The sequence below is a fragment of the Coregonus clupeaformis genome, chromosome 15 (genome assembly GCF_020615455.1).
Source record: "Coregonus clupeaformis isolate EN_2021a chromosome 15, ASM2061545v1, whole genome shotgun sequence".
In the NCBI taxonomy this organism is placed as follows: Eukaryota; Metazoa; Chordata; class Actinopteri; order Salmoniformes; family Salmonidae; genus Coregonus; species Coregonus clupeaformis.
In genome coordinates this window covers 47,490,680-47,500,367 of record NC_059206.1, presented here as the reverse complement: position 1 = coordinate 47,500,367, position 9,688 = coordinate 47,490,680, and positions in this window count along the sequence as shown.

The following is a 9,688-nucleotide window of genomic DNA, read 5'->3' as shown; positions in this document are numbered from 1 at the left end:
AGTGAAATGAACACATAAATAGGTTGTTTATTAGCTTGCCTCTATTCTGGGAGTGATGATAGAGAGATCAGTACTAAGCAGTTTCTTTATTGTTGATAGCCCCCTCTCTCCCGCACTGTCCTCCCTAAACGTCACATCCCAGTCTGCCAGTCCTGATAATGGTGCAGTGCTACAGTGAGAAGTGGAAATTAATGGCTGAATCACTTTCTATTTCTGCAGACAGCACAACAGACTGTACATATCCTCCCTTTACCATTACCTGGTTTATTTCCTATACAGCATATGGACTCTCTCCCATTAAACTCAACCTGAATGAAAACCAGCCAGTCTGTCTGTGTAGTTCTGAACTCATCCACATTACTCCCCGACAGTCACTGTTCGTCACGCATAAACATAGCCCCTCCCTCTCTGTTTATGCAATGCTTTTAAAAATTGTAATAGACAATGGACACAAGTCAATTTATGAAAAATGTATAATCATTTCCCCCCTATTGTTTATGAAAAAGGGTTCTTATGCATCCCCCCTGAATGTCTCTCTATTCTTTGTTTATTTTTGATCACTTTGGTGCTATTTTCACAAGCACAAAAACAGATGGTTCATGTTTCAAAACTCTAAGCACATTTTCAATTGACTGAGTACAACAAACAAATTCACAAAGTTACTTGTTCACGACACCAATCACTCTTTCAATTTGGATACATATTCAATCTACAGCGCCTTCTGAAAGTATTCAGACCACTTGACTTTTTCCACATTTTGTTACTTTACAGCCTTATTCTAAAATGGATTAAATAAATAAAAATACTCAGCAATCTACACACAATCACCCATAATGACAAAGCGAAAACAGGTTTTAATTTTTTTTGTGCAAATTTGTAAAGAATAAAAAACAGAAATACCTTATTTACTCGCTATGAGACTCGAAATTGAGCTCAGGTACATCATTTTTTCCATTGATCATCCTTGAGATGTTTCTACAACTTGATTGGAGTCCACCTGTGGTAAATTCAATTGATTGGACATGATTTGGAAAGGCACACACCTGTCTATATAAGGTCCCACAGTTGACAGTGCATGTCAGAGCAAAAACCAAGCCATGAGGTCGAAGGAATTGTCCGTAGAGCTCCGAGACAGGATTGTGTCGAGGCATAGATCTGGGGAAGGGTACCAAAAAATGTCTGCAGCATTGAAGGTCCCCAAGAACACAGTGGCCTCCATCACTCATAAATGGAAGAAGTTTGGAACCACTAAGACTCTTCCTAGAGCTGGTTGCCCGGCCAAACTGAGCAATCGTGGGAGAAGGGCCTTGGTCAGGGAGGTGACCAAGAACCCGATGCTCACGCTGACAGAGCTCTAGAGTTCCTCTGAGGAGATGGGAGAACCTTCCAGAAGGACAACCATCTCTGCAGCACTCCACCAATCAGGCCTTTATGGTAGAGTGGCCAGACGGAAGCCACTCCTCAGTAAAAGGCAGCCCGCTTGGAGTTTGCCAAAAGGCACCTAAAGACTCTCAGACCATGAGAAACAAGATTCTCTGGTCTGATGAAACCAAGATTGAACTCTTTGGCCTGAATGCCAAGCGTCACGTCTGGAGGAAACCTGGCACCATCCCTACGGTGAAGCATGGTGGTGGCAGCATCATGCTGTGGGGATGTTTTTCAGCGGCAGGGAGACTAGTCAGGATTGAGGCAAAGATGAACGGAGCAAAGTACAGAGAGATCCTTGATGAAAACCTGCTCCAGAGCGTTCACCTTCCAACAGCACAACGACCCTAAGCACACAGCCAAGACAACACAGGAGTGTCTCTGACTCTAAATGTCCTTTAGTGGCCCAGCCAGAGCCCGGACTTGAACCCGGTCAAACATCTCTGGAGAGACCTGAAAATAGCTGTGCAGCAACGCTCCCCATCCAACCTGACAGAGCTTGAGAGGATCTGCAGAGAGGAATGGGAGAAACTCCCCGAATACAGGTGTGCCAAGCTTGTAGCGTCATACCCAAGAAGACTTGAGGCTGTAATCGCTGCCAAAGGTGCTTCAACAAAGGTCTGAATACTTATGTGAATGTTAAGTTTCCATTTTTTATACATTTGCAAAAATGTCTACAGACCTGTTTTTGCTTTGTCATTATGGGGTATTGTGTGTCGATTTATGAGGGAAAGAAAACTAATTTAATCCATTTTAGAATAAGGCTGTAACTTAGCAAAATGTAGAAAAAGTCAAGGGGTCTGAATACTTTCCGAATGCACTGTATATACACACACACACACACACACACACACACACACACACACACACACACACACACACACACACACACACACACACACACACACACACAGTATTTATACTCCGAACTCCGACATTGCTCGTCCTAATATGATATACAGTGGGGGAAAAAAGTATTTAGTCAGCCACCAATTGTGCAAGTTCTCCCACTTAAAAAGATGAGAGAGGCCTGTAATTTTCATCATAGGTACACGTCAACTATGACAGACAAATTGAGAAAAAAAAAATCCAGAAAATCACATTGTAGGATTTTTAATGAATTTATTTGCAAATTATGGTGGAAAATAAGTATTTGGTCACCTACAAACAAGCAAGATTTCTGGCTCTCACAGACCTGTAACTTCTTCTTTAAGAGGCTCCTCTGTCCTCCACTCATTACCTGTATTAATGGCACCTGTTTGAACTTGTTATAAGTATAAAAGACACCTGTCCACAACCTCAAACAGTCACACTCCAAACTCCACTATGGCCAAGACCAAAGAGCTGTCAAAGGACACCAGAAACAAAATTGTAGACCTGCACCAGGCTGGGAAGACTGAATCTGCAATAGGTAAGCAGCTTGGTTTGAAGAAATCAACTGTGGGAGCAATTATTAGGAAATGGAAGACATACAAGACCACTGATAATCTCCCTCGATCTGGGGCTCCACGCAAGATCTCACCCCGTGGGGTCAAAATGATCACAAGAACGGCAAAAATCCCAGAACCACACGGGGGGACCTAGTGAATGACCTGCAGAGAGCTGGGACCAAAGTAACAAAGCCTACCATCAGTAACACACTACGCCGCCAGGGACTCAAATCCTGCAGTGCCAGACGTGTCCCCCTGCTTAAGCCAGTACATGTCCAGGCCCGTCTGAAGTTTGCTAGAGTGCATTTGGATGATCCAGAAGAGGATTGGGAGAATGTCATATAGTCAGATGAAACCAAAATATAACTTTTTGGTAAAAACTCAACTCGTCGTGTTTGGAGGACAAAGAATGCTGAGTTGCATCCAAAGAACACCATACCTACTGTGAAGCATGGGGGTGGAAACATCATGCTTTGGGGCTGTTTTTCTGCAAAGGGACCAGGACGACTGATCCGTGTAAAGGAAAGAATGAATGGGGCCATGTATCATGAGATTTTGAGTGAAAACCTCCTTCCATCAGCAAGGGCATTGAAGATGAAATGTGGCTGGGTCTTTCAGCATGACAATGATCCCAAACACACCGCCCGGGCAACGAAGGAGTGGCTTCGTAAGAAGCATTTCAAGGTCCTGGAGTGGCCTAGTCAGTCTCCAGATCTCAACCCCATAGAAAATCTTTGGAGGGAGTTGAAAGTCCGTGTTGCCCAGCGACAGCCCCAAAACATCACTGCTCTAGAGGAGATCTGCATGGAGGAATGGGCCAAAATACCAGCAACAGTGTGTGAAAACCTTGTGAAGACTTACAGAAAACGTTTGACCTGTGTAATTTCCAACAAAGGGTATATAACAAAGTATTGAGAAACTTTTGTTATTGACCAAATACTTATTTTCCACCATAATTTGCAAATAAATTCATTAAAAATCCTACAATGTGATTTTCTGGAGAAAAAAAATCTCATTTTGTCTGTCATAGTTGACGTGTACCTATCATGAAAATTACAGGCCTCTCTCATCTTTTTAAGTGGGAGAACTTGCACAATTGGTGGCTGACTAAATACTTTTTTCCCCCACTGTATTTCTTAATTATATTCTTGTACTTTTAGATTTGTGTGTATTGTTGTGAATTGTTAGATTTTACTGCACTGTTGGCACTAGCATTTCACTACACCCGCAATAACATCTGCTAAATATATGTATGCGACCAATAACATTTGATTTGATACACCTAGCATGCAATGACTACATCAAGCATGTGACTCCACAAACTTGGATACATTTGCAGTTCGTTTTGGTTGTATTTCAGATAATTTTGTGCCAATTTTGGAGAATAGAATATGTTTCTAAACATTTCTACATTAATGTGAATGCTACCATGATTATAGATCATCCTGAATTAATCATTAATAATGATCAGAGAGAAAGTTAGAGGGTCAAAGATCATACCCCCAAGACATACTAACTTAGTATGTCTTGGGGTTAGAATCTTTGACCCTCTGTAATTTTCTCACTTATAATTATTCACTTTTCATTCAGGATTATCCGTAATCAAGGTAGCATACACATTAATGCAGAAGTGTTATTAATTTTATATTGCTCATCTTTATCAAGAGTGTGAATAATGTCGGACCCCACTGTATATACTGTATGTCCTTAACAATTCCACAAGTCTCATACATAGAAAATATGAGTTCTGTCAAGAGGAAAATCATACCATACAATATTCCCTCCAATATTTTTCCTCCACATATTTATCAAATTGTCTCATGTTGACTCAAATAATAGCAGAACACCGTCCTTCATTTTCTTTAGATTAATCAGAAGCACTACAGGGGAGGGGAATATCTGGTATTAGCCATGAGTCAACTGTAGCTTCAACTGTCTGGGTGCAGTGAGTGAGTCTTTCTAGTCCTTTCCACACTGCTGCAGTATAGCATAGAGCATGATGCCCATGGCTAATCAACAGAGCAATGTGTAAAAACTCTTCCTGTTCACTTTCCCCACCGGCAGATGGAGGCTTCATTTTCCCTGGGGGTCCACCACTGCCCACCCCCCATCCCAACCCCCACTCCCTGCCATCCCCAGGCCTCTCTCCTCTCACTGAGCTCTGCTACCCGTCATCCCCTCTCAGTGGTCCGATTCCCTGCCCCCAGCAGAGGCCGTCACAGCTGGAGAGTCGGAAACAGGAAGTGAACTGCCACTCACTGTGACCTCATACAGGGCGGCCAGGCCAGGTCTCATCATGCATCATACCCTGTAGCAATGGGCAGCATCTGTGGGCCTCCGACTGACAATGAGGCCAGTTTGATTCACCCTCTCCACCTTTCTAACCTATTATTCTCTCCCTCACCGACCCCCTCATCATCATCATCATCATCAGAGCACCTACCGTGCTATTGATTTATAATTTCATGGTATGAATTTCACAGATTGTTATCAGGCGCTTATCAGACATTATCACAGTCTTACCACAGAATTTCACTGTAACTATGACTGTATGACTCATGTTGTCTCTTACCAGATCCTTGGGCTCTAAGCATTGACAGGCTTATCAACATTATCTCTGATACTCAGTTGTTCTCATGATCAGCCTCTCCCATAGAATAGAGATTAAGATCAATTCCCTAGATATACAGACGCTGGTGAAAGTCTACACACCCATTGCACAGTCTTCACATTTTGCTGCCTTAAAATTACATCTAAATAGGATTACATTAAATTCTACACAACCTACTCCACAATTTCAAAGGTAAAGAAAGATTATAGAACATTTTCCAAATTAATCATAATACAAAAACGAAGATGTGTTGATTGTGTATGTCTTCACACCGCAGAGTTAATACTTGGTGGAAGCACCTTTGGCAGCCATTACAGCTGTGAATCATTTTGAATAAGATTCTACCAATTTTGCACAAATCTTAGGGCTACATATATCCAAATTGCTCAGTCAATTCACTTGGCAATCATTGACGGACAGCAATATTCAAACCTCTCAGATTTTCAAGCAGCTTTAAGTCAGGACTCAGGAACACTCAACACCTCTTGGAAAGCCATTCTGGTGTGTCTTTGGCATTACAATTCGTGTAATGGTCCCGCTGAAAAATAAAACTCTATCCCAGGGTTTGTTTCTCAGAATACTGAGACAGGTTTTCCTCTTTGTACCTGGGCTTTGCTCCTTTCATATTTATTTTGATTCTGACAAACTCCCCAGTCCCTGCCAGTGGCAAGCATACCCAGAACTTGATGCCACCACAAAATTTGAAAAGGCTTCACTCTGTGTTGTGTTGCATTGCATTTGACGCAAACCTGTAGTTTTTCATTTAGGCCAAAAAGTAAATGTATTTGATGTGTTGTCTTGCATGTAATGCCTTACAATTTATTCCAGAGATGTACAGTGCCTTCAGAGAGTATTCACATCCCTTGACTTTTTCCATATTTGGTCCCCTGTAGCTCAGTTGGTAGAGCATGGCGCTTGCAACGCCAGGGTTGTGGGTTCGTTTCCCACGGGGGGCCAGTATGAAAATGTATGCACTCACTAATTGTAAGTCGCTCTGGATAATAGCGTCTGCTAAATGACTAAAATGTAAATGTTACAGCCTGAATAAATAAATTAAAATTAAATATGTATTTTTAAATCACTGGCCTACATACAATACCCCATAATGTCTAAGTGGAATTATGTTTTTCAAAATGTTTACAAATTAATAAAAAATGAAAAGCTGAAATGTCTTTAGTCAATAAGTATTCAACCCCTTTGTTATGGCAAGCCTAAATAAGTTCAGGAGTAAAAATCTCATCTCTGTACCCCACACAATTATCTGTAGTCCCTCAGACAAGCAGTTAATTTCAAACACAGATTCAACCACAAAGACCAGTGAGGTTTTCCAATGCCTCGCAAAGAAGGGCACCTATTGGTATATGGGTAAAAAATATTGAATATCCATTTGAGCATGGTGAAGTTATTAATAACACTTTGGATTCCGTCTCTCACAGTTGAAGTGTACCTATGATAAAAATTACAGACCTCTACATTCTTTGTAAGTAGGAAAACCTGCAAAATCGGCAGTGTATCAAATACTTGTTCTCCCCACTGTATATATTTTGTACGTTTTCCCACTGACAAAGAAATGATCAGTCTATAATTTTAATGGTAGGTTTATTTGAACAGTGAGAGACAGAAAAACAAAACAAAAATCCAGAAAAACGCATGTCAAAAATGTTATAAATTGATTTGCATTTTAATGAGGGAAATAAGTATTTGACCCCCTCTCAATCAGAAAGATTTCTGGCTCCCAGGTGTCTTTTATACAGGTAACGAGCTGAGATTAGGAGCACACTCTTAAAGGGAGTGCTCCTAATCTCAGCTTGTTACCTGTATAAAAGACACCTGTCCACAGAAGCAATCAATCAATCACATTCCAAACTCTCCACCATGGCCAAGACCAACTAGCTCTCCAAGGATGTCAGGGACAAGATTGTAGACCTACACAAGGCTGGAATGGGCTACAAGACAATCACCAAGCAGCTTGGTGAGAAGGTGACAACAGTTGGTGCGATTATTCGCAAATGGAAGAAACACAAAATAACTGTCATTTTCCCTCAGCCTGGGGATCCATGTAAGATCTCACCTTGTGGAGTTGCAATGATCATGAGAACGGTGAGGAATCAGCCCAGAACTATACAGGAGGATCTTGTCAATGATCTCAAGGCAGCTGGGACCATAGTAACCAAGAAAACAATTGGTAACACATTACGCCGTGAAGGACTGAAATCCTGCAGCGCCCGCAAGGTCCCCCTGCTCAAGAAAGCACATATACAGGGCCGTCTGAAGTTTGCTAATGAACATCTGAATGATTCAGAGGAGAACAGGGTGAAAGTGTTGTGGTCAGATGAGACCAAAATCGAGCTCTTTGGCATCAACTCAACTCGCCTTGTTTGGAGGTGGAGGAATGCTGCCTATGACACCAAGAACACCATCCCCACCGTCAAACATGGAGGTGGAAACATTATGCTTTGGGGGTGTGTTTCTGCTAAGGGGACAGGACAACTTTACCGCATCAAAGGGACGATGGTTGGGGCCATGTACCGTCAAATCTTGGGTGAGAACCTCCTTCCCTCAGCCAGGGCATTGAAAATGGGTCGTGGATGGGTATTCCAGCATGACAATGACCCAAAACACACGGCCAAGGCAACAAAGGAGTGGCTCAAGAAGAGGCACATTAAGGTCCTGGAGTGGCCTAGCCAGTCTCCAGACCTTAATCCCATAGAAATTCTGTGGAGGGAGCTGAAGGTTCGAGTTGCCAAACGTCAGCCTCAAAACCTTGATGACTTGGAGAAAATCTGCAAAGAGGAGTGGAACAAAATCCCTCCTGAGATGTGTGCAAACCTGGTGGCCAACTACAAGAAACGTCTGTTTTGTCATGTTATGCAGAGGCTTCAAATACTTATTTTCCTCATTAAAATGCAAATCAATTTATAACATTTTTGACATGCATTTTTCTGGATTTATATATATATATGGTAGGTTTATATATATATACAGTGGGGGAAAAAAGTATTTAGTCAGCCACCAATTGTGCAAGTTCTCCCACTCAAAAAGATGAGAGAGGCCTGTAATTTTCATCATAGGTACACGTCAACTATACAGACAAATTGAGAAAAGAAATTCCAGAAGAACACATTGTAGGATTTTTTATGAATTTATTTGCAAATTATGGTGGAAAAGAAGTATTTGGTCAATAAGAAAAGTTACTCAATACTTTGTTATATACCCTTTGTTGGCAATGACACAGGTCAAATGTTTTCTGTAAGTCTTCACAAGGTTTTCACACACTGTTGCTGGTATTTTGGCCCATTCCTCCATGCAGATCTCTCTAGAGCAGTGATGTTTTGGGGCTGTCGCTGGGCAACACGGACTTTCAACTCCCTCCAAAGATTTTCTATGGGGTTGAGATCTGGAGACTGGCTAGGCCACTCCAGGACCTTGAAATGCTTCTTACGAAGCCACTCCTTCGTTGCCCGGGCGGTGTGTTTGGGATCATTGTCATGCTGAAAGACCCAGCCACGTTTCATCTTCAATGCCCTTGCTGATGGAAGGAGGTTTTCACTCAAAATCTCACGATACATGGCCCCATTTATTCTTTCCTTTACACGGATCAGTCGTCCTGGTCCCTTTGCAGAAAAACAGCCCCAAAGCATGATGTTTCCACCCCCATGCTTCACAGTAGGTATGGTGTTCTTTGGATGCAACTCAGCATTCTTTGTCCTCCAAACACGACGAGTTGAGTTTTTACCAAAAAGTTCTATTTTGGTTTCATCTGACCATATGACATTCTCCCAATCCTCTTCTGGATCATCCAAATGCACTCTAGCAAACTTCAGACGGGCCTGGACACGTACTGGCTTAAGCAGGGGGACACGCCTGGCACTGCAGGATTTGAGTCCATGGCGGCGTAGTGTGTTACTGATGGTAGGCTTTGTTACATTGGTCCCAGCTCTCTGCAGGTCATTCACTAGGTCCCCCCGTGTGGTTCTGGGATTTTTGCTCACCGTTCTTGTGATCATTTTGACCCCACGGGGTGAGATCTTGCGTGGAGCCCCAGATCGAGGGAGATTATCAGTGGTCTTGTACAGTGGGGAAAAAATGTATTTAGTCAGCCACCAATTGTGCAAGTTCTCCCACTTAAAAAGATGAGAGAGGCCTGTAAATTTCATCATAGGTACACGTCAACAATGACAGACAAAATGAGGAAAAAAAATCCAGAAAATCACATTGTAGG